Source organism: Hevea brasiliensis, chromosome 14 (assembly GCF_030052815.1).
Source record: "Hevea brasiliensis isolate MT/VB/25A 57/8 chromosome 14, ASM3005281v1, whole genome shotgun sequence".
Lineage (NCBI taxonomy): Eukaryota > Viridiplantae > Streptophyta > Magnoliopsida > Malpighiales > Euphorbiaceae > Hevea > Hevea brasiliensis.
The window spans coordinates 85,915,568-85,942,956 of NC_079506.1; the positions used below are offsets into that span (position 1 = coordinate 85,915,568).

A 27,389-nucleotide genomic window follows, 5' to 3' on the forward strand; every position below is an offset into this window, starting at 1 on the left:
TTAAGTAATATAATTTTTGTATAACAAAATATAATAGTTTAATAAGTTGAACAGAGAATATTAGTATAAAGTAAAATAATAGTTTAAGTTTTTAAAAATTAGTAAAAGCTATAGAAGAAAGGAAAAAATTAATAGAAAATTGAGTTCATAATATATTATAGAAAAGGATGTAATAAAGAAAAAATATAAATTTATATTATTAAAATATTATTAAAAAATGAAAAATTAGTAATATAAAAAATTGCCAAAAATAAGTAGCATTTCAATTAAAATGTAATTAATAAAAATAAAATATAAAATTATATTATTTAGATAATATTAAAGAAATAAAAAAATAGTAAGATAAAAAAATTGGCGAAACTCAATATAACAATTAAAATGTAATTATTAAAAATAAAAAAATTAATATTATTAAAATATGATTAAAAAATGAAAACAATAGTAGCATAAAAATTTGTCGAAAATCAATTGCATATTTAATTAAAATGTAATTATTAGAAATAAAATATTAATTTATTTTATTAATTAAAATTAAAAAAATAGAAAAATTAGTAATGTAAAAAGTTGTTGAAAATAAATTCTTTAGTAAGTAAAATATAACGACCTATTATCAACCAGACCGTTTATGCTGATAGTTGTTGCGATTTTTATTTTATCAGAAAATGTCAATTCCAACTTTTGCTACTTTATATTGGGATGGAGAAATCATTATGAATGATGAAAGCTATGAATATTATGGGGGTTCATCAACCGTCATTACTATTGGTAAACACATGGATTTTGGTACTTTAGGAATGAAAATTGTCCGTGGAATTAATCTTAAAGGTGGACATGAATTTATATCGAAAATCTTATTCAGACAACCCATTGAAAAAAATGGCTCATTTAAAAGTGACTGCATGGGTTTGGCAAACGATGACGATGTGAATATTATGTTTAATTTCATTGATGAAATTGGAGGTATGTCATCGATTGAATTATATATTGATATTTTTCGACCATCTGCAAATGTTGTTGATGAAGCGGGCCCATCAAATACTTGTTACACTGAAGCACTTCAGTGTGCGAATGATTTTGAATCTGCTAGCAGTGATTATTGCCCCAATGATGAGGATGATGAGGATCAAGCAGAGTCTAATGAAGAATGGATTGATAGTGATGGCTGGGACATTAATGAGGATGGTGGTCATCATAATGAGTTAGTAGTAGATTTGCCTTTTTACTATAATACTGTCACACCCTACTCCTCGTAAGATGTAACATGTTCCCGTAGTACACCTAATGAATTACCGTACTTCACCTACCGGTAACCCATTAAATATACTACAAGGGATTTTAAAACAATTTTCTTATTTTTGACAAGTGGTGAGCATTTTCCAATAGCTATTTAAAACATTTAATTGAAATTAAAAACTAGTTAAAACTTTTGGCCCATTTTATTTTTCCGCAAATTTTATAAAAATTTTGACAGAGTTTTGTCTGTATTTTGAGAAATCAGTTCTTCAAATACCTGTAAAAAGTACTTCTAAAAATTTTTCTCAACCACTAATTCAATTTCACAATCAAACTCAATCAATTTCTCAAGTTCAAAATTCACTAATCCTCAGAATACTAGCAATACATTTCATTTAAATTAAATAAAATAGTTGTACTCATATTTCATTATAGACAAAATAATGTATATACATTCTTACAAAATTTACATCAAAAGAAATACAAACTAAACTTTATTAAAAACTTCATACAAATTTTGTACAAGCTGCTCAAGACCCATTTACATGTCCATACTTTTATATGTAATACATACATCAAAAGAAATATTTATAATTAGGGTATAAATTATACCCGATAACTTCAAGCCGAATGATCTTTAATCCTTAGCAGCTCAGTCTGCTGCTCCTCTAGTCTCTGTATCTGCGATAGCAATAGAAGCTATCGCTGAGTACTAGGACTCAGTGGTGCACAACATACTAAAATAATCTTTATGCAAAACTTAAATCACATTTATTCAAAAATTTAGCTGAACATGAGAATTAAGTACAAATCATGCATTATGAGATTTTAATCCCAAACAATTCCATTTTGAAGTATCAAATCACATTTCATAAAACCCACAGTTAGATCATGCCATTCGAAACAAATAGAATCTCAATAGCTAGAGGCTAAAGAGAAATCACATCACAAGGCTAGCTAGCTCAAATATATGGATATCCATTCACATCCTCTTCTACTAGCACACCTCAACACTTCTCCAGAGAAGGAATCAAAATTCGAAACTAATTAACCCCCACTAGTCGTGCTAGTGAGGTGTTCAAATATATGGTCATGACACTGTGGTTTCAAAACTTATCTTAACAATTTGTTAAATATTGTCATTTCAAATATACACAATAACTTTTACAATTTAAATCAAACATCATAAGAATGCCATAATTCAATATTTCACATTATTCAAAACAGTATGCAGAAGATAATTATAAAAAGTATATGTTGTGCACAAACCTCAAGCGAGTCGCCTCTTGGCCTTGACTCGGTTCCTCGGGTTCTTTTCCGGTATTATTTTCAACTGAAACACACAATTTTACAGTGTTTCAGTACCATAATTTAACATAAATCCAAAAATAAATTTAGCCTTATTTTTACCTAGCTCTAACGTGCTAAACTTGACGTTTTCGAAATTTTGTGTTTCGGGTTACTATTCACTACACCATTCAAGTCAAATTGTTGACTTTCTAAGGCTTAATAGGTATGGGAACTCCAACTTCACCCACATACCACATTTTGATCACCAAACTTGTTGGTTTTGGTCATTTTCTCAAAACTTAGGTCTTTTAGGCAAAATTGCCAAATTTTCAGTTTTGGTGTCCCTAATTGTACTGTTTCATTGGTCAGTTTACTGTTGGAATTTGGCAAAACTTTCTTCACAGAAAATGTTCCTTATTGTCTTAAGTTTATTCTCCTTTTTGAATCACCCCAATTGGAGTTTTGTAGCTCAAGTTATAAGCAAATTACGTTTACTGTTCATACTTCAGAATTTTGTTCTGGCAGATTATTAATTCCAACTTCGTTCAGCAATTTGATCAAGTTAGGTCCATAATTTGGTCTAACTTTCTTCATATGAAATGTTCTAATATGCCTTAGGTTTCCATCGGTTTAAGAATCACCTAAATTGGAGTTTTCTAGAGAGAGTTATAGCCATTGAAACTTTACTGTTCAAATGGCAAATCTGCAGTCTGCAGATTCAGTGACCCAACTTGGCTCAGTAATTTGATTGGGTTAATAGCATAATTTGGGTTGGTGTTCTCCATAAAAGTTTTAGGTCTATATCTCATCTAACTACTGGTAAAATTTCAGGTCATTTTAACCTGCCTAGCTCAAGTTATGACCAAATGAACAAACACTGTTCATTTAGTCAGTTTGTGCAGGGCAGCCTGCGATTTTTCAACTTTGGTCACTAGGTTTTAGTCACTTTTTGGGCAGGCTTCCTAAATGAAAATTGTGTCATTTAGTGCCTATTTTCATCCCCAATTGGTCCCATATCCATTGGACTTGTAAAATTTCATTTTTGGTCCCTCAAAGGAGATTTTGGTCATGCTGCCAGCACATGACCTTATCCAATCCGAATTGGCTTTTAATTCCAACACTTCTAACACACCTCATTTGGTCACAAATGACCATTTTTCACTTCACATTAGGTCAAAGACACCATTTACAAGTTTTTCACACTTTTGGTCTCTAAACCCTAATGTCCAAACCCTAATTCACACTAATTTTATAATTAACTAATTCAAAGCATATAAACACAATCTTTCAACTCATTCAAGCATTTTAACATGTTTAACTCAATCAAACTCATGCAAATCACTCTCCCCTCCCTGCTGGATGAATTTCAGTTTAGTCCCTCACACATTTTTTTTTTAAAGTTTATTTACAAGTAATTCAAGCTAAAAACACAACAAATAATCTCAAACTTTCAAACTGATGTGTTTACCTCAACTTTGATATCCAATCTTCAAATTTTCTCCTCTTTTCTTCTTTCTTTCTTGTTAAATTTCTTTCTCAAGGGAAGGGAATAAGGTTTTATAGAGTGATTATAGAAGAAGTTGGGATTTGGTAAGGGTCTCAAAGCTTGAAGACAAGCTTTAATAGAGGATATCCATGGGGAAATGAGGGAGAGTGAGGGTGGCAAGGGAGAAAGGAAGAAGAAGACTTTTGGTTTTTTTGTTTTTCTTTTCTTTGTTTTGTTTTTATCCTTATGGAAGACCCAAAAATCTAAATAAGTAAATAAATTAATTTTATTCTTTATGGCATCATGCATGAGGTCATGCATGATGTCATCACCTTTTTACTTTTCCATTTTCTTTTTTTTTATTTATTTTTCTATTAGTTCTTTAATTTAATTTTCGATTCTGAAATTTTCTTTTCTCCGATTTTATTTGACAGTTAGGTCAGGAGTCAGCTCTCGGGGTCAATTGACCAAATTGCCCCTCGCCGGTTCATCCCGGTTTGCAAATAATTCAGTATTTCTTCCGGCTCCCTGACCTAATTATTTGACTGGCTTAACAGTTCTTTTTCGTGATTTTCTCTTTTCCACTGTGTTTATAAGGGTCCTAAGGACCACGGCGTCACATTTTACGGTTCGAAATTTGAGTTTAAATCGACTTCGCAGTCGTTCCCGAGAAGGTCACCCATCGCTGTGACTCTCGGCTCGTTTAACTTCTTATGTTCAGTTTTTCTTGTTTATACTTAACTAATTGGACATTACTAATTATTTGTGTTTATGGTTTATCTAGTTGTCTTAAGTATGGTTCTAATCCCCTTAATTGTCCGGACCGACTCCGGTCACCGGAACAGTGAAATATACCAGGCTATGCAAATAGGGGTGTTACAAATACTCATGTTGCAAACCCAATAATGCCCCTTGTCCCTCCTCCGCCTGATAGTGAAATAGATTTTTCATTGCTAACGGTTGATCCATGGTCAACACCACAGTGTAGTTCAATGTGGGATCCATTAAAAGGGTTTGAATTAGGAATGATATTCTCATCTAGAGAGGATGTCCAAAAAGCTGCCAAAGAATATCATTTACATAGGCACCATGAGTTTTGTAATGAGGAGACAAAGAGTAGAACATATGCCATCAGGTGCAAAGACATAAAGAGCAATTGTAAGTGGAGATTGCTTGCCTCATGGGGGAAAGGAAGTGATATATGGAAAATTATGCGATATAACGGACCACATACATGTGTTAATCCATCACTGTCACAAGATCATAAGCAATTGGATAGCAAATTTATATCTGATTTCATTCTCGCTATTGTACGTGAACAACCCAATGTGAAGATAGGAGTGTTACAGTCTGAAATCAAAGATAAGGTTGGATATATGCCAAGTTATCGAAAGACCTGGAAGGCTAGGTACGATGCAATTATTAAGATCTTTGGTGATTGGGAGGAATCTTATGGAAGGTTGCAACAATTTATGCTTGCTTTGTGCAAACAGAACCCTGAAAGTATGTTTTTCATTGAAGATATTGCTTAAGACATATCCTTAGCAATTACAACACAAAGTTTAAGAATACTAATATGAAAGAAGCTCTCCGAAAGGCAGGTTAGTTTTCTAAGTTGACTAGTTATTGTTACTGTAATTTAAATATAAATTTCACATAGTAAAAACAAATAACATGGCTTTTTTATTTTTACAGCACAACAAATGGGAAAAAAAAAATTATGAGGCCATGAACACAATCAAGAATGAGCATCCTGACACGTTTGAATGGGCTAGAAAGATACCTTTGGAAAAATGGACATGTTCTCATGATGGATGGAAACGTTGTGGCTCCATGACAATCAATACTGTTGAGTCTGTTAATGGAATGCTCAAAGGGATCCGTGCTTTACCAATAACTGCAATGGTAGAAAAAATATTTTTCTAGTGTGTTGATTATTTTGACACACGCCGCACGACCCTCCGTGAGCAACTGCAAATGGGCTTCAAATTTACACCAGCATGTCGTCAAATATTACTTGACAATTTAAATGAAGCAAACTCATATAATGTCCGAATCTTTAACCGCAATTGTGGTGAATTTGAAGTTTGGAAGGGAAGATCTGAAACAAAGCATGTGGTCAAACTTGATGAAAGGATATGCACATGCAAGAAGTTTGAAGAAATACGCATTGCATGTTCTCATGTGATTGCTGCATGCCAAGCAATGTCAATTAATTATGAGCAATATGTTTTAAATTATTACACATTGGAGCGAACGCTTAAGTGCTATGAGTGGCAGCTTCATGCTCTTGGACATCCTGATGATTGGCCAACAGATAATTATCCAGTTCTTCTACCTGACCCAACCCAGAAAAGGTCTAAAGGACGACCAAATTCTTCAAGGAAGAAGAATGAAATGGATTAGAGTGTAAATCGAAAAGGAGGGGATACATCTAAAAATCATTGTTCGCTATGTCGTGGACAAGGACACACAAAAAAAAGTTGTCACATGCGAAGGAACAACATAACTTAATTATGTTACTATGTATCATTATTATAAATTGTTACAGCCTCTATTTCTTTTTATGTTTTAATTTTATGTGTGTAAATGTAACATGTATTATTATCAAGTACATTATCTCCCACATTGCTTACCCCTATGATAGTGATGATAGGTCCATATATTGCATTATTTAATATAATATTTGCATTATCATGTGTTTCTCATTTATTTATTTGTGCTTCCTTTTGTTTATGTTGTAGATAATATAATGGCTCGTATAATGCGCACTCCAAAAAGGATTGTCAATAAGCAACAGAGAGCAAGGGTACATGGTCTCATTAGGAATTTGATTAATCTACCAATGGAAGTAACACCCTCAACTACAGGGGATTACCTACTCTACATTGTTAAGCATATGATAAGGGTCAACGAGCTCATTCAATAAATCATATGGGAAGGAGAGCTATTAACAGATAAACCTAGATATTTGGCTTTAAGGTCAGCTTTTAGCTGTATCCACGACAAGGGTATACTTGACCGCATATGGCAAAAATTAGAAGCTAACCGTACCCCATCATATTTACTGCTACTTAAGGGATTCACCAAAGAATATGCTAGTTGGGTCGCTACACGGACAATGTGTCGGTCAACTGGTATAAAAATTCATGATAGTAACAAACATACTGTGTTGAAGCCCATGTTACCTAAAATCAACTACACATTGAACAAAGACCTTTATGATGAGCTAATTAGATCATGTCCTGTGAATCAAATAGTCAGGGTGACCTGATTAGTTCTAATATTCTAAATAATATTTATATGTTTTATTGATGTATATTTATATGTTTTGTTCATGTATATTTATATGTTTTGATGATGTACTCAACAATATTGTACTTTTAAGTAATGTATTGACTATGTTTATTTATATAATTTAATTCCTTCATTATATGTTTTTGTTACCATTCGTGTATTAATTAATGTACAAGAAACATATGTGCATTGTTTTACCTATCAAAAGATCCATTGAAAATGTATATTTTGTAATAATAAATAGGTATGGCTACACAACAAGAAAGAAGAGATTACATTGTGCCTGGTCCAATTGATCAAGAGCTTCTTTGACTCCAGCCACAGCACCGTTCTGAAGGGATTTGGAATGGTACAGTTGAGCATGAAGTGCTTACATGCAGGAGGCAGGGGAACATATTACATACTGACATTGATGACCAAATTGTTCCTCATCTTCGCAATTTTGGATTTATTAGTATTGCTAGACTAGGATTTTTTCTCTTGATTGGCACCTCATCAGTGCCTTTGTAGAGCAATGGCGACCGGAAACCCATACGTTTATGATGCCAATTGGTGAGTGCACAATCACTCTTCAGGATGTCAGCATTATTTCTGGTTTGCCAGTACATGGGTCTGCTGTAACTGGAATGTCACGGGCCGACTGGCCAGAAGTTTGTGAGACATTATTGGGAGCTAGACCACCCCCAGAAATGATCCGAGGACATACACTAAAATTATCGTGGCTAGCTGATGAGTTTGGAGATATTCCACATCATGCTGATAATTTAACCGTATTATGGCATGCAAGAGCATTCATATTACGACTCATTGGTTCGATATTTCCCGACAAGACAAACTCACGTGTCAACTTGATGTTTCTACCCCTTTTAGAAGACTTGAGGGAAGCTGTGACATACAGTTGGAGTGGAGCTTGCTTAACCTTCCTTTATCGTGAGCTATGTCGTGTTGCTGTTACTGAAACAAAGGAGATTTTAGGACCACTATTCATTTTGCAGATCTGGGCTTGGGAGAGATTTAAAATAATCTCTCCATCAATAAGAGATCCATCAGCACCTCATGATGCACCTCTAGGTGCTAGGTATGTCATTAAATTTATATTTTTATCCATTAAGCAATGAATAAATTGCCATTTATTGTATTACATTTTTTATTTTCTTATCAACTAACAGGTGGAGTAGAGCTCGACAAATCACTGAAGTAACAACCCATGTACTGCCACAAATTCGGTATAACCTTGACCGGATGCGACCTGAAGATGTAAGTCAAAATTCCATAAATCTGACATAAAATAATATATTATATTTTTTCGTACATTTATAATCACTTCATGTTTTGCTAATATTCACTTGCAGATCACATGGGAACCATATTATTGAATGGCACCAACTTGACAGAGTGATGAGACAGTTTGGTTTGGCCCAGCCTATTCCAGCACCACCGATGCAAACAGATGCGCTGCACGATATTACTCTCCGACTCAGTGAGAGTAATTGGGCACACCACCATGCAACATATACTAATCGTTGGAATAGGTGAGAACAATATATTGTTCAAGGGCAACAAATGGGACAACCACTCCACCATCATTCTGAATATATGGGTGGTACCATCGAGCAGCTAGACATTGGATCTCAATAAGTAGAGCTGCTATTGGTTGTATGGTAATGATTAACAACATGTATTTTTTTCATTATTAAATACTTATAATAATAATTTTATCTTTTTTAACCTAAAATGTAACGTTATGTATATATTTTTTATTTTTATAGGAGGACACAATTGAGGATTGTTTGATAAAATTACAAAATCCATCAACACAAAACGTGGCAGAAGTTAAGCGTACATTAAGGAAAATAATGATTGCTCTGGAACAAGAAAGTCGGCTTTGCCAAATGCCACCTCCTCAATCTGCACCTCAAGCAACAACTTTTAATGATGAATTGGAAGAGGACCAACCCATCAACCAACCTGGGCCCTCATGTAGACCAGCACGATATCGATCACATCCTCCTCAATGTCGTCAACATCCAGTGCGTCAATCCTCTCCTCCTGATGATGTTATGCCCCCCACCTGTCGCATTTCACCCTTTCTGCATGGCATCAGCGCCTGATCCTGTTCCCTTAGCTCCTGCACCGTCTGATCCTGGTCCATCCACAGTATTCCAACCATATTCAGAAACTATCCCCACACATTACACTGGTTGGATGCCTACCCCATCAATACCTGGCCCATCAGCACCATGGATGTCATATCATTCTCATGTGCAAAGCAAAAGCACATTTGACTTCACTGAGAGTCAACAGCCATAAACACCAATCAACAGCTTATTTGCTCCATTTGGCAGACCATCTAGCATTGGGCCATCACAATATGCTTCGAGTCAATTTGGTGGATATAGTTCAGATCAATACTATGTACTATATCAGTCTGGTGCCTTAGGCCATATTCCATCTGATGCAGGTCTATTTGGACACCATGAACAAGGTGCTATGCATTATACTGCAGGGGGGGAATCATCAAGACAACAACAAGGGCAACCTGGCCAACCCCAAGATGCACAAGATGATCCAGAAGAGCAGCAAGAAGGGGGACAACATCTAGTTCTTCGACCAAGACAACATATTCGAAGACCTGGTTGTGGCACATGACTAATTTAAATATTTATTTTCATTTGTATAATAATTATGAATACTTGTCTTAATTTATATCTTGCTTTAAGCCAATTGCTCGTATGACATGCTAGTAAACATTTTATATATTTTTTTATAATTAATTTGAAAATAATAAAGTAATTAAAACTAATAAAGTAATTACATTTATTAATTGTTGTGAAGAAAATATATTATCCATAATTATAATAAGAATCAAAATTAATATTAGTTATACTTTAATAACTTTTAACGTTTATAACTAACATAATTTTAAATTTATCAATCTACTATGTTCTAAATATTAGGAAAAAAAGTCCCCATTAAGATGTATAAAATATATTATTTCAAATATTATACATTTATATTTTTAATCTATAAATTAAGAAATATTTTAATGATTAAGAAATTTTTTTTACAAAAATATAAAATTTCTAATACGATGGTAATATTTGTAATTTTTGGAATATAAATATTTTTGAAACCGTACAATTATATTATATTTGCAATGTATAAATAAAATTAATTTCACAAATATATAATATTAAATTAATGTTACTACTACTAAAACATAAAACAAACTTTAAAAAAAATCAATGTATACAACTAACATATGTAAATTTAATATATTTTATAAAATATAATAAATAAATAAAATTAAATGATCCAAATATTATAAATTTAACATATTTTATAAAATAAATTAAATAAATAAAATATAAAAATTGTGGGTAGAGGAAGCAATGCTAATACTTGGGATGCCAATCATATTAGCATTTTGTTGTTGCATAGTGTGCATGTGCAGAGAAAGGTGGCGCGGACGAAAGAGCGGAGCTGGGACGCTACTATAAGTAGCGTTTTGCTGTTGAAACGGGTGACGGACAGGCTACTAGGCGGGGACGCCAATCATATTAGTGTTTTGACGTAAAGACGCTATTTTGAATAGCGTTTTATAGTACTTTTCTTTTGGGACGCTAATAGCGTTTTATAGTGTTTTTCTTTTGGGACGTTATTTTGAATAGCGTTTTTGTGTTCCCTCATCCCCTTCCCATGATTACTCAACATCCTAACCCATTTCAGTATTTTTGTTTCCTTGTACGGTCAATTTCCCACAATTCTCAGCTGCGTATGTATTAGCAAATACAGAAACCTGCTCAGAAAAACAAGAAAAGATTTACCAACATCATCAATCTCCTTTGACAAACACAACAAACTCTTACCTCTTTTTCTTCCCTTCTCGCTAAGAAGAATGGCCGAGGCTGTTGTTTCTGTGGCTGTTCAAAAAATTTCTGATTTGCTCATTCAAGAATCAGTTTTTCTGCATGGAGTGCGGGATGAAGTCCAACGGTTGCAATCTGAACTCAAGCGGATGCAGTGCTTCTTGAAAGATGCAGACCGACATCAAGATCAAGATGACCGCGTTCGCAACTGGGTAGCTCAAATCAGAGACCTCACTTGTGATGCTGAGGATGTTATCGATAACTTTCTCCTTAAAGTTGCAAGGCGCAGAGGAGAAGGTGTACGTGGGTTCATTAACAGGGCTTCCTTCAAGTTCACTAAGGCTTTCCTTCTACACGAAACAGGAACCCAGATCAAATCAATCTGAGATAAGATTGGGGATATATCCACAAGTTTGCAGACTTACGGCGTCAAACTTGATGAGGGAGAGGCGTCTAATAGACAACAAGAATCCAGAAGATCGTATCCACATGCTGAGGAAGAGTATATCATTAGCTTGGATGCTGTAATAAGTGATCTTAGAGCTCGGTTGATGACGGAGGAAGAGCGAATGCGTGTTGTTTCAATAGTGGGGATGGGAGGACTGGGTAAAACCGCCCTTGCCAAGAAAGTATACAATGACACTCATGTGAAGCAACACTTCGATTGTTATTCTTTGGTCTTTGTATCTCAGCAATTCTCCATCAAGGATGTTTTGGTTGGAATCCTGATAAATGTTGCATCTGGTGAGGATAAATCAAAGTTACTGGAGAGAATGAAGGATGAACAACCCCTTAAATCCATGTTGGAAAGATGGAGAAAGTACAGTTTAAATCTGTGTTGCAAAGTTTAAAAGAGGAAAGGTTGATTGAAACACTTCAGAGTGTGCTAGAGGAGAAGCGTTACTTGGTGGTTTTTGATGATATTTGGACAAATGAGGCGTGGGATCGTTTGAAACCTGCTTTCCTAAAGGGGAAGAAAGGGAGCAAAGTTCTATTCACCAACCGTAATAGAACACTTGCTTCTCATGCTGATCCATGGAGCTCTCCAGTGGAACCACCATTTTTGACGGATGATGAAGGTTGGGAACTTCTCGAAAGGAAAACATTCCCGAAAGAGATCCCGAAGGAGCATGGCTGTACACCAGAACTTGAGAAATTGGGAAGGGAAATAGTGAAAAAATGCAGAGGATTGCCACTTGCTGTAGTTGTGCTTGGAGGTTTATTGGCAACAAAGAAGTCATTGAAGGAGTGGGAGGTGGTTCACGGAAGCATCAATGCACAATTTTTCAAGTGGGAACAACATCATCAATACGGAGGAGTGTATGGAATTTTAGCTTTGAGCTATCATGACTTGCCTTTCCATTTGAAACCTTGCTTTCTTTATCTTTCTCAATTTCCAGAGGACTGGGAGTTCAAGAAAAGGGAGTTGATTCGAATGTGGATAGCCGAAGGGTTTATATTGCAGTCATCAATCGGAGGAGAAGAGACAATGGAAGACGTGGGTGAAGAATATTTGGAAGAGCTTGTGAGTAGGTGTGTGGTTCAAGTGAGCCGAAGACATCACACTGGAATAGGTGTGAAAAGAAGTAGAATTCATGATCTGGTGCGTGATATGTGTATTTCCAAGGCAAGGGAAGCGAATTTCCTTGGAGTTATGCAGCACACGGAGGACGCTGTGACAAACAGCCGTTCATCCACTCTGCAGTTGACATCAAGTATTAAGTGGCGTAGAATTGCTATTCATCATCGCATATCTGGAAATGATGCAAGCAAAAGTGAGTTCCATATACCTTTGTTAAAAAGCGGTGATTCACATCTTCGTTCTCTTTTCTATTTCAGTGAAGATGGTATGCGGAGGTTTTATATTATGACAAGGCAGCAAGGAAGGTTTATTTTTGAGAATTTTAGATTGCTAAGAGTTTTAAAAATTGACTATATACGGCTGTCCCGACTGCCTTGGGAAATTGGGCATTTGATTCATTTGAGGTATCTTGGACTGTACGGTGCTAGAATCCCTGATAGAGTTAAGTGCCTGTGCTTAGAGTCATCACCTTTACCATCATCCATTGGTAATCTGCGCAGTTTATATACCCTTGATTTCCACAAAAATAATATGGCTATATTACCGGCTGCATTATCGAAATTAGAATGCTTGAGACATCTATTAGTGAATAGGTATTCTTTAGGGTAGGTTAGATTGGAAAAATTAAAACACCTGGAGACTTTGAAGCATGTACAAGCAGAGTATCTAATTAAAACTAATACAGTTCGGAAATTGATCAATCTCCGAAATTTATCAGTAGAATTCTGGACAAAAGAGGAAGTTGAAGTGGTTCTAAGATATCCTATTTTTTAATTAGGCCATCTCCGTTCCTTGAAGATGCAGATGTGGATGCGGATGCGGATGCCGATGGAATCATTTCCTAATTTGGAACCACTTTCTAGTCTTCATCGTCTTACAAAAGTGGAGTTACGGGGAGCCATATCAGAAGATCCACATTCCCTACATCACAACCTGGAACACCTACCAGCAAGCCTAGCTAAGTTAACTTTGATAAATCCTCAACTTGAGACTCTTATTCTTGAAAGTTTAGTGGAACTAGAAGAATGGGAAATAAAAGAAGGTGCAATGCCATGTCTCAAGACTTTACAATTGGTGGATCTACAAAAACTGAAGATGATTCCAGAAGGATTGAAATCAGTCACCACCATTCAAGAATTGACAATTACTGATATGACAAAAGAATTTGAGAAGAGGGTTAAAGTCATAAACGGAGTAGAAGGAGAGGATTTTGAAAAAGTGCGCCACATACCGTCCATCTTATTCAACGAGTGGCGAGGCTGAAAAAACAAAAATCACAAAGGTATCCGTTTCTTATTTTCTTTGTTAGGATAACATACGCCCGTCATAGCCTATAGTCCATTTCTTAACAAACAATCACATTTTCTTTTAAAGTATATTATTGTGTGTACTAAATAATCTCTAAATTTCTTCTTCCTCCATTTTTTTTTTATCGATCCTTATTATAAAAATAGATGATTTGGGCTCTATTAAAAAAATTAAAATTAACTCTTTTATTATTTTTTTTTTTTTGAGAAAGCTCTGTTTTATTTTAATTGTTGTTAACAAGTGTATATATATACACACACTCAGTTTATTGATCTTGCATTTCAATGGCTAGTTTTGGTGAGGTATCTCAAAATAAAATTATGTCAAGTGCATAAGTTGGAGAGGACTGAATAATGCATATAATTTCACCAAACAAAATGATTCTAAACTAGTTACCCATTTACGCAGGCATTTGAAAGAGCAATGAATTGATGGCAAACTCAGAATTGCAGTCTGCGGACTGCGGCAGGCTTGGACATGGACATCTATAACAGCATTCCATTTGGATGTGATTAGTTGTTTTCCTGTGTTGTTTTTGTGTGTTGTTTTTTGTTTTGAATAATAAATTTCAGTGTGAAAACCTTCAAACTTTATTTCTTATTTGCCATAATTGTATTGTCATTTTTAATGTTTATTTTACATTTTATTTCTTCCCATAAATAACAAAATGATGTATTGCAAATGCTTGACGATATTCAGTGTACTGTGTAAAATACTGGATTCGCAATGGAACAATGGGTTTCTTGGTTTCCCAGCTCATGATTCTCATGCTTGGTGAAATAGGGGAGTTAGAAAATAGGAGGCTAGTAACAGGGATGCAATAAATTTCACACTTCAGCAACTGTTCCCTTTTCATGATTTTGATGTATCCTTCCACTTGGATTTTCCATTTTAAAAAATCTAATATAGAAGCTACTGCAAAATTGAAAACTATGGACCAATTTCAATAGAAGATTGAACCAATATGGGATAAAGCAATCCCTGTGTTTTTGAATTTATATATTTTATCAAATTAAGTTTGGTGAGCCTCACTTTTTATCTACGCCATTATAACTTTATAGGCGCCATTTTTATAAATCCATTATGGTTTGGGCCCATTTTATAGGCCGGAATTCTTTTCTTTCTTATTCCGGCCTATGTGGGATTTTGTCCTACAATGGACTTGTATTGAAATTTCCTCCTTCATTTTATTTAATAAGAAACTGAGAGAGTAAAGACTCAAGTCTAACTATATCAAGTGAATAATATGCCTTGAGTCACTACACTAAGCCAAGCTAGACAAATTTCACCTTTCATGTAATTGCCGTAGAAATAGAAATAATGGAACGGAATGGTGCAGAATGCAGCATTCTGCTAATATAAGTTTTGATGACAAAATTACTTCTCAAAATGAAAATAATAGCAATAAAATTTTGAAAATTCAGTCCAGTTAGTAAAAATAATGATTGAAATTTTGTCAAGCTTTTAGTTGAGATACTATTCAACATTTAATATTTCTTATTTTTAAAAAAATTAATTTTCTGTTAAATCTTATTTTTAAGGACTAATATGCAACTTTTTTATTTCAATTTTTATGCATTAAAAAAAAAAGGTTTATATAACCAAAGGTGCGGAGAAAAGTGATATTAGATAAAAGGATCAAGTAGTATACAAATGGCGTCTCATGGACAAAGGTACATGGACTCGGTGAAATGGGTAGAATATATGGCATAATAATACAAAAATAAAAAATAATAATTATTAACACTAAATAGATAAAAAAAATTATAAATTATTAAAATAATAAAATAAAATATAAGACAAAGATAATTATGTTAATATTATTTATGCAATTAATATAAAAATTTATATTTAAAGATATATATATATTAATATTTAAAATTTAATAAACTTAAAAAATTAAAGAAATATATAAATACATTAAAATTAAGAAACTTATTAATTTATTGGTTATCCTTCATCATCTTTAATCATGGCGTTTACAACTGGTCGTCGATAATCTGTAGGGATCACTATGGATCAATGCTGATTACTATAATTTATCATTGTAATGTAATTTTTTATATTTAATAATAAAAAAAATTTATGGTCTAAATATAAGAATAATATTATAAAATAAAAAATATTTATTTTTTTATATATTTTAAATAACAAAAATATTTTTTTATTATAATCAAATTATTAAAAATAAATTGACACACTTTTTTTTTTTATCGAGGAACATATCTCATAAGGAATTTTATCAGTTTTCCCGAGACTAGATATTCTCTCTTCCTTCTCTACTATACTACTACTCCTCTAATTTGAGTATTGAAGGATCAGACCTCCCTGATGGAACTCAAACCCTTTTCCTTCATCATAAATTAATATTTCCACTTAGACTTTATTTTCTGCTAAATAAATGTGGAGACAGCACTCCAAGGTCACGCTTAATACTGTTTCATGTGGGTTCATTGCTTCAATCGCTCATCAAAGAGTCTAATCTTTATTGATGAATGATGATAGAACTATTTGTAGCGTCTAATAAGCTTGGAAAAGTAACAAGAGACCCACCAATCCATCTTTGAATTTTCTTTTTCTGTTATTATGAAAAATAAAATTAAAATTTTTCCAAACAAAAAAAATTTTAATACTGTTTCATGTGGGCTCATTGATTCACATCTCCGTTCTCTTTTCTATTTCATTGAAGATGGTATGCAGAGTTTTTACATTACAAGGCAGCAAGGAAGGTTTATTTTTGAGAATTCTAGATTGCTAAGAGTTTTAAAATTTGACTATACATGGCAAATTGGGCATTTGATTCATTTGAGATTTCTTGGACTTTACCGCGCTGGGATGCGCAGGAGAGATAATTGTCTACGCTTCTAGTCATTACCTTCACCATCATCCATATGTAAATCTGCGGAGTTTATATAGCTGATTTACAATATAATTATATGATTATATTTACCGCTGTATTATCGAAATTAAAATGCTTGAGACATCTGTTAGTGGATAGGTATTCTTTATGGCATGTTAGACTGTATAAATTAACGCACTTTGGAGACTTTGAAATGGGCATCTGCAAAGTATCTAATTAAAAAAGATGCAGTACTGAAATTGACTATTCTCCGAAATTTATCAGTATTTTTCTTAACAGAAGAGGAAGTTGAGGTGGTTCTGAGATATCGCATTTTTGAATTAAACCGTCTTTGTTCCTTGAAGATGCGGAAGAAGTCCATCGGGATGGGATTTCCTAATTTGGAACCATTTTCTGGTCTTCATCGTCTTACAACAGTGATGTTAGATGGACCCATACTAGAAGATCCGCATTCCTTCCATCACAACCCGGAACAACTACCGGGAAGCCTTACCAAGTTAACTTTGAAGTATTCTCAATTGCAGCCTTACAAAGTTATGGGAGGGGGGCACAACCCCTAGCCCCCGAGTAGTTCCGTCCCGTGCCTAACCCATATATCTTTTAATAATTTTTAATAGTATATGCAGGCATTGAAAGATTGATGAGTTGATGGTAAACTCAGAATACATCAGACAATGAAATTGAGCAATTTGTGGCAGACTTGGCCATCTATAACAGCATTCAACTTGAATGTGATTGATTGCTTTTCCGTGTTGTTTTTTGAGTTTTAAGTAATAAATTTCAGTGTGAAACCCTTCGAGACTTCATATCTTATTTACCATAATTTATGATCCTTAAGCAACTGGCATGCAATACAGAAGTTGACATTTTACACATTTACTTCAGGTTTTTGACCCCCTTGCTTACCACGGACTATGGAGATTGGAGAACATTTGGCGATGCCCATCGTACCACTCTTATTAATTTTCACAACATGGTGGTTAAACTTGTTCATAGTTCAACCACTCCGATATATGAACTTGCCTTGACCTTCCTCGAGGTGCAAAGTTCATTATTCAGAAGTATGCGCCTGGAATCCTAGCCCATGATATGCTGCAGATCAGGACCCATTTGTTGCTTGCAGCAAATGCAGAGCTCCCTCCACGTACATGGGGGCAAAGTTCTTTTATCCTATTATTTCTGTTAGCATGATTAAAGGAAAATTTGTCTTTGCATGATTACAGGAGATTTGTTTATTATAATTACAGCAACTAACATTATTATAAGAGATTTATTTAGTATAATTACAGTAATTATTATTCCTGTCAAAATTAGCTCATATTCTCATATATAAATAAATGTAGTATTTCTGTAAATAAGACAGTATACATATACACAATCATTTCCATCATCACTTGTATTCTTTCTGCTAATATGGTATCAGAGCCTTTAGACTTTTATTCCTAATTTCCGAGGTCTCTCTTCTCTCTTTACAATCTGTTCAGGTTTATTCTTTTATTCCTATTATTATACCACTTTTCTCCTCATCTTGTTATCAATCTACACTCTACTGCAGACCAGGAAACCAATGGAGAAATCTGATATTTCAAAATCTATTGCAACGGCTTTGATTGGTTCCAACTATAATCTTTGGGTTCAAGGAATGAAAAGTTTTTTGATAGGTCGCAAGCTTTAGCGTATTGTTACTGGAGATATCACTACGCCAACAAGAGACAAAAATGAAACTGATGCAAAATTTGATGACCGTCTGGAGGATTGGGATAGTAAAAATCATTAGATCATCACATAGTTTTGTAATACTTCTGTCCCGTCCATTCACATCTAATTTGTTGATTATGACTCTGCAAAAGAAATTTGAGATTTTTTTGCTAATTGATATCAGACCACTGGACTTGCCTACTATTATCAATTGTGGACTACTCTTCATAATCTAAAACAAGAATCAGGTCAGTCTGTGAATGATTTTCTTGCTCAGGTCCAATCCATTTGGAATTAAATATCTCAGGGGAAAATCAGTGAAGATCATCTTTTCATATCTTTAATAAATATTTTTATTAATATTGTTATATTTTCTATAATTTTTATTATACAATCTTTTTAAAAATTTTGAGAGAAAAAAAAGTATAATCTATATAAAAATTATAAAAATAAAATATAGAGATTTGACTTATTTATAATTATTATGTATTAATTTTTATGTTAATAATTTAATATTCTTTTTATTTTACTTTCGTAATATTAATTATTATTATTATTATTATTATTATTATTATTATTATTATAGTTATTGAATTAAAATAGCTAAATAAATTAGAAGCATTTTACTGTTATAAAAATAAAATTTAAATACTTTTGCTACTTTTTTTAATTAAATAATATTTAATTAAAAAATAAATTTTTATTTAAATAATTTTTATTTAGTTGTCTATATATAATATGTCATATGAGATATTAACTTCACCTCATAAGGTCTAAATTTGCCTTCTTTCTAATTTTCATGGCATCTTCATCTTCTCCACACACTTCTAGTTTCCTTGTTCTCACTTCATACAGTTTTTCTCTAGGCTGTTTCCCTAACCAGCCTATCTCAAAAATAACTTAGTTAGGTATAGCATATAAAAAATTAATAAAAATTATTTATATAAATATTAAATTACAATATATATAATTAGTATTTTTAAAAAATAGTGATTAATTAATTAATTTTATTATTATTGTGTAAGGATCTAATAATAATTCAACCACGCAATAATGATGACAAAGTAATCACCAGTTATCACGTCAGTTCACATGTAGTAAAGCTGAAAAGTACTTTGAGATCGGAACAGTAACGAGAAATATCAATGTGACCCACGTTTCTTTTATCAACTATTACTCTTTTTATTGTTTTATAAACGCGTTTATATATATATATATATATATATATATATATATATATATATATATATATATATATATATAAACGCGTTTTGAATATTAATGAAATGACTAGATATAGCGATGAGTAGAATATTTATAAAAAATTTATCTAATTTTAAATTTATTAATAATTTTAATATTTTAATTAAATTTTGATTAAAAAATTTTAATTATTTTGATTAAATTTAATTTTAAATATCATTATTTAAATATATGAATTTTCATTAATTGTAACTTGTCATATAATTAATTAATTTGACTAAACTATTTAAGAAAAAAATTTAAAAAATAAGCCAACTAATTTATACGTTAATTTTTATTTTATGTATATATATAATTTTAACTAATAATTAAATGTGATAATATTATTATAAAATCAAATATATAATTAAAATACATAATTTATAGTTATCATAATTTAATTAGTAGTATGTTTATAATTATTAATTTAATAATTATGATTTATTGAAGCTATAACATTATAATTTTTTTAAAAAAAATTTAATTAATTAAGTTTAATGAGTCAATTTCAAATTTATGAATTTAAAAAATAAATTATATATAAATCGAATTCATAATTAAATTTATAAACTAGTAAATTAAAAATCAAATTAAATTGAGCTCAAATTTAATAAAATTTAAATGAATGGAATTCAAATTTAAATTTCAGCTCTTTCTTGAATTCAATTTTTTAAAAAATTTTTAAATTAATTTCATGAAAAAAAATTAATATAAAAAAATAGAAAAGTAATTGCACCCATTGATTATGTAAATTTACATGAAGAAAAGTTAAAGAATACTTTGAAATTGAAAAGGTAAAAAGAAGTATTCTTTATCAACAAATTTTCCCTTCCACATCTATAAACGCGTTTTAGACAGGATTTGATAAGGATGAAACTTGACAAAAAGAAAAACGGAAAATAAAAGGATCTACTTTATGATAACGCGTAGAATATTTATATATTTTTTTAAAAATAATTTTAATACATATTTTATAGTCTTTTTATTAAATACGAACATGGAGAAAAAGTTAAATTTTATATGAATGAAAATAAGGTAATTAATAATTTTTAAATTAAATATTTATATTAATATTTATGCATTTTCTTAAGATTTTTATTTATTTTTAAATAAAAGTAATTTTTATTTTTTTATTATCATAAGAATAAATTATTTTCTTTATACATATTTAATTTTTTACGAAATAAATGATCCTCAGTTGTGCCTAAATTATTATCACAGAAAAGACAGAGCAAGGAGACAGGATTTGAATGCATTGTTCCTGGCACAATCACTCACGAAAGGGTCTATTGACTGCAAATTTCATTCACATGGAAAACTTATTTGAGCACTACAATGAGCTTGGAAAAGTAATAAGAAATGTGACCCACCATTCCATCATCTCAAATGTTTAGGGACCATCGCATGTGAAATATATAGAAAGTCTTCAATTGATTAAGAAGGGAGATGAATTGATTGAAAAACACAAGTCAAGTCATCGCTTTTTAATTATCTATGCAAATTGGGCAAGAGAAAAATAGAATAGGGCCATTAAAATTCATGTATAATTTGCAGCATTACTTGTCTTAATATAAAAGCAATACTATATAATTTAAAAAAATAAAAATACTTTTAAATATATTAAATAATATATTAATAGATTTTAAAATTATTTATATTAAACAATGACAATATAAAATTTCAAGATAACAATGCAATAGAAAATAATAATTTTATAATGATAATGTACTAAATTATAAAATATATTTTTAAATTTTGTGTATATTTTTTTCAAATTAATTTTGTTATTCAACTTTATTATGCAAGTTAACATTATTTTAAATTATGGAAAAAATATAGATAAATCAAATTTATTTTAAAAAAAAAGTAAAATAATAAAGTTTTTAACGAATTTAATTCATTGAGCTAACTTCCTTTTATTATTAATTTATTTTAATTTTTAAAAATTTTTATTCATTTATATTTTTAAAACTTATTATTATATCTTTTTTATTAAATTAAATTTAAATTTGTAATTAAATTATTATTATATGTTAATAAAATAGCACATAACTTTCACAAAAATATGATTTAGTTAAAAAATAATACTTAAATTAATAAATATTTTCTTTATATAATTAATGAAAATAACATTGATATTAATATTTTAATTTAAATAATTAAATAAAATATTTATAATACTATAATAATATTATATCATATAAAAAATGAATAAATTTCAATAACTATCATTGAACTTATATAGTTATAACACAATAATCCTTTAACTTTAAAATGTAATATAAAATCTCGTAAACTTTTAAATTTTGCACAGTAAAATCTTCACGACTTTCAATTACTGATTTTTCAGTTAGAAACTGATGTGAATAGCTCATGCATGGCAGTTAGTCAACATTTTCTCTCTCTTCTGTTATGCAAAGTGTAAAATTATTATGTTTATAGAGAGAAAAATGATTCAATTTACACATGGCTTGAGAAAGAAAAGAAAAATATTGACTAAACTTCATGTTGAAACTATCCAAATCAACGTTTAACTGAAAAACTGGTAATTAGAGGTTAGAGAGATTTTATTGTGTAAAATTTGAAAGTTGATGGAGTTTTATGTTACATTTTTAAGTTGAGGGACTATAATGTTACAATTAGATAAGTTTATGGACAGTTGTCAAAATTTATCCTATAAAAAATTGAAAAAAAATTATATATGAAAAAATGAAATCACTAATTTGCATGATGAGTATAATAACATGTAAAGCGCGTTATAGACAAACAAATGTTAAAATAATATTAATAGATCACAATGAATTGATCTTGGAAATAAATATCAAAAATCACTAAAATATAGGGGTGACAGATTTTAATTAGATCTGTTAATTTAATTCAAATTCATTCAATTTAAAGTAATTTATAATACCTCTACATGAAATTAATTTTTTTAGTATTTATAGAATTTACTTATGAAAAATAGATAAATTTTTATTTATTTAAAGTTAAAAATATTCCTCCACCCACCTCACTCTTTCTCCTCCTACCCGTTGTTATCTAATAATATATATATGCCTCTCTACCCACCACTCTCTCTAAAAGAATTCCTACACCTCTCTCTCTCTTCCTACTCATTGTCATCAAATAATATATATATAGACATTCACACATACGTCAATTATTATTATTAATTTTGATATTGTTGTTGTTAAAGTGATGAATATCGTTATTATTGACATTTTTTACATGAATTTTTAATTTTTAAATAAATAAAAAAATATATGAGGGGAGAGAGAGAAAATTATTTTCTTTATTATACTAACATAAATATTCTTTTTTGCAATTTTATTAGGTAATAAAATACTAATTTTTGATCAAGTTATATCAAAATTAGTCATTTGACTATAAATGAAATAAAATAAACTTATAGACTATAATTGATAAAAAGAAAAGTTTTAAACTTTTTAATTATTAAAGTTATGTCATATCAGTAATCTATATATATCTATATATAAAGCAGAGTTGTATTTATAAGAAAATACCACATGACACTCCTTGAAAAATTTATCACATGTCACTTTCCATTAATGACTCTTATTTTACTCTTTTATAATAATAAAAATTATTTAATTATTTTTTATTTCTCTTTTAATTATCAATATTATTTATAACTCTACTTAATATTTATGACTTAAATTATTATTTTTTTAAATTTGATTTATAAAAATTAAAATTTGTTGCCATTAAATGTAACATTTAAAAATTATTTTTTTTATAAATCATTTATGCAAAAACATTATTTACCACATATCACTCTCCATAATAATAATAATAATAATAATTTAAAATAAAAAATAATTTAATTAATGCTTATTTAATCTATATAAAAATTATAAAAATAAAATATATAGATTTGACTTATTTATAATTATTATGTGTTAATTTTTATGTTAATAATTTAATATTATTTTTATTTTATTTTCATAAAATTAATTAATGCTTATTATTATTATTATAGTCATTGAATTAAAATAGCTAAACAAATGAGAAGCATTTTACTGTTATAAAAATAAAATTTAAATACTTTTGCTATCTCATCAAATATTTTCATTTTACTTAAGTACTCTCGAATTTTTATTTATTTATTTTTATTTATTTTTTTAATTAAATAATATATAAAATAGAGTGATGTTCTCAAAAAAAAATATCATGTAACACCATAATAAATATAGCATATAAAAAATTAATAAAAATATTAAATTACAGTATATATAACTAGTATTTTAAAAAAATAATGATTAATTAATTAATTTTATTATTATTATTATGTAAGGATCTAACAATAATTCAACCTTATAATAATGATGACAAAGTAATAACCATTTATTATGTCAGTTCATATGTAGTAAAGTTGAAAAGTACTTTGAGATCGGAAAAGTAACGAGAAATATCAATGTGATCAACTTTCCTTTATTACTCTTTTTTATTTGAACATTAATGAAATGAGTAGATATAACGATAAATAGAATATTTATAAAAATTTTATCTAATTTTAAATTTATTAATAATTTTAATATTTTAATTAATTTAAATTTGATTAAAAAATTTTAATTATTTTAGTTAAATTTAATTTTAAATATTATTATTTAAACATATAAATTTTAATTAATTGTAACTTGTAATATAATTAATGTAATTTGACTAAAAATTTGAAAAATAAGCCAACTAATTTATACGGTAATATGTTAATTTTTATTTTATGTATATATATAATTTTAACTAATAATTAAATGTGATAATATTATTATAAAATCAAATATATAATTAAAATACATAATTTATAGTTATCATAATTTAATTAGTAGTATGTTTATAATTATTAATTTAATAATTATGATTTATTGAAGCTATAACATTATAATTTAAAAAAAATTAATTAATTGAGTTTAAAGAGTCAATTTCAAATTTATGAATTTAAAAAATAAATTATATTTAAAACGAACTCATAATTAAATTTATAAACTAGTAAATTAAAAGTCAAATTAAATCGATCTCAAACTTAATAAAATTTAAATGAATGGAATTCAAATTTAAATTTGAGCTCCTTCTAATTTGAATTCCAATTTTTTAAATTTTTTAAAATTAATTTAATGAAAAAAAATTAAAAAAATAAAAAAGTAATTGCACCCATTGATTATGTAATAAAAAGATCTATTTTATCATAACGCGTAAAATATTTACATTTTTTAAAAAAATAATTTTAATATATATTTTATAATCTTTTTATTAAATATGAACATAGAGAAAAACTTAAATTTTATATGAATAAAAATAACGTAATTAATAATTTTTAAATTAAATATTTATATTAATATTTATACATTTTTTTAAGATTTGTAAAAAAATAATTTTTATTTTTTTATTATCATAAAAATAAATTATTTTCTTTATACATATTTTATTTTTTGCGAAATAAATGATCGAAAGTTGCGTCTAAATTATTGTCACAGAAAAGACAGAGTGGGAAAACAGGTCCAAATGCATTGTTCCTGTCACACAGTTTAAGAGTTTGTACATTAAACTCAATTATTAATGTAGACTTTCTTATATTTTATGTTATTAATCAATTATTAATTATAATTAAATTAACTGAAAAAATATAATATATATTTTATGTTGTTAATTAATTAATTAATTATTAATAAAAATATAATTATTAATTATACATGCAAATGGATTGCTTTTCTCTTTTATCTTTTCAATACACTCGAAATAAATAATTTAAAATAAATTTTCTTTTATTTTTTGAATGCAATACAATAATGAAAAATGAATTTTTTTTTTTAAATGAAAATGTTCTTCACGCGCTAAACTAATCGACACGAAATGTGGGGCAGTGGTACTGCCAATGCTCATTGCGAAAAGTCATAAGAAATCACATAACAATTCGGGCAATTGACAAAAAAAGTGTAATAAAAAATGTAAAATATCAAAAAAGGGTGAATTTGAAATTAATTACTAAAAAGGGGTAAATTTTGCTAAGGTGGAGGAGATGAGTGCGGGACGCTAATTATAATAGCGTTTTTAAGGTCCGGACGCTATTCAAAATAGCGTCCAGCTTTCAGTTTAAAGGTTGGACGCTACTTATAGTAGCGTCCAACCTTTTTTTTAATTTTTAATAATTTTATTTTATATTTTAAATAAAATATAAATATTATTTTAATAAATAAAATTATAATATGTAATATTATATATTATAATATTTTTATTATGAATATTATTTTTTAATTTAAAATTAAATTAAAATTTAAATAAATAAAAAATTAAAATTAAAAAATAAATAATTAAAAAAATTTAAGAAAAGTTGGACGCTACTATAAGTAGCGTCCAACTTTTCTTTAAATTTTTAATTATTTTATTTTATATTTTAAATAAATTAAAAATATTTTTTTAATAAATAAAATTATAATAATTAATATTATATATTCTATAATATTTTTAATTATTTTATTTTATATTTTAAATAAATTAAAAAAAATAAAAAATTATAATAAAAATATAAAATAAAATAATTAAAAAAAATTAAACTATAAGTTGCGTTTAATTTTTTTTAAACCTTTTTAATTATTTATTTTTTTAATTTTAAATTTATATTTTATTAAATTTTAATTTAAATTTAAATTAAAAAAATAATATTGATAATAAAAATATTATAATATATAATATTATAATTTTATTTATTAAAATAATATTTATATTTTATTTAAAATATAAAATAAAATTATTAAAAATTTTAAAAAAAGTTAAACGCGTCCAACTTTTCTTAAATTTTTTTAATTATTTATTTTTTTAATTTTAATTTTATATTTTTTTAAATTTTAATTTAAATTTAATATTGATAATAAAAATATTATAATATATAATATTATAATTTTATTTATTAAAATAATATTTATATTTTATTTAAAATATAAAATAAAATTATTAAAAATTTAAAGAAAAGTTGTACGTAGCGTTCAACTTTTCTTAAATTTTTTTAATTATTTATTTTTTAATTTTAATTTTTTATTTATTTAAATATTAATTTAATTTTAAAATAAAAAATAATATTCATAATAAAAATATTATAATATATAATATTACATATTATAATTTTATTTATTAAAATAATATTTATATTTTATTTAAAATATAAAATAAAATTATTAAAAATTTAAAATAAAGTTGGACGCTACCGTCCAACTTTTTTTAAATTTTTTTAATTATTTATTTTTTAATTTTAATTTTTTATTTATTTAAATTTTAATTTAATTTTAAAATAAAAAATAATATTCATAATAAAAAAATTATAATATATAATATTACATATTATAATTTTATTTATTAAAATAATATTTATATTTTATTTAAAATATAAAATAAAATTATTAAAAAAAAAAAAAGATTGGACGTACTATAAGTAGTGTCTAACCTTTAAACTGAGAGCTGGACGCTATTTGAATAGCGTCCAGCTCTCTTTTCAACTTTTTCGCCCGGACGCTA

General features: G+C 28.6%; 2 pseudogenes; both read left to right on the forward strand.

The window, feature by feature from the left end:
- Positions 1 to 27,389, forward strand: part of LOC110650624 (putative disease resistance protein At1g50180) — a 33,458-nt pseudogene that overhangs the window by 1,284 nt on the left and 4,785 nt on the right.
- On the forward strand, positions 11,123 to 14,699 carry LOC131172569 (putative disease resistance protein At1g50180; annotated as a pseudogene).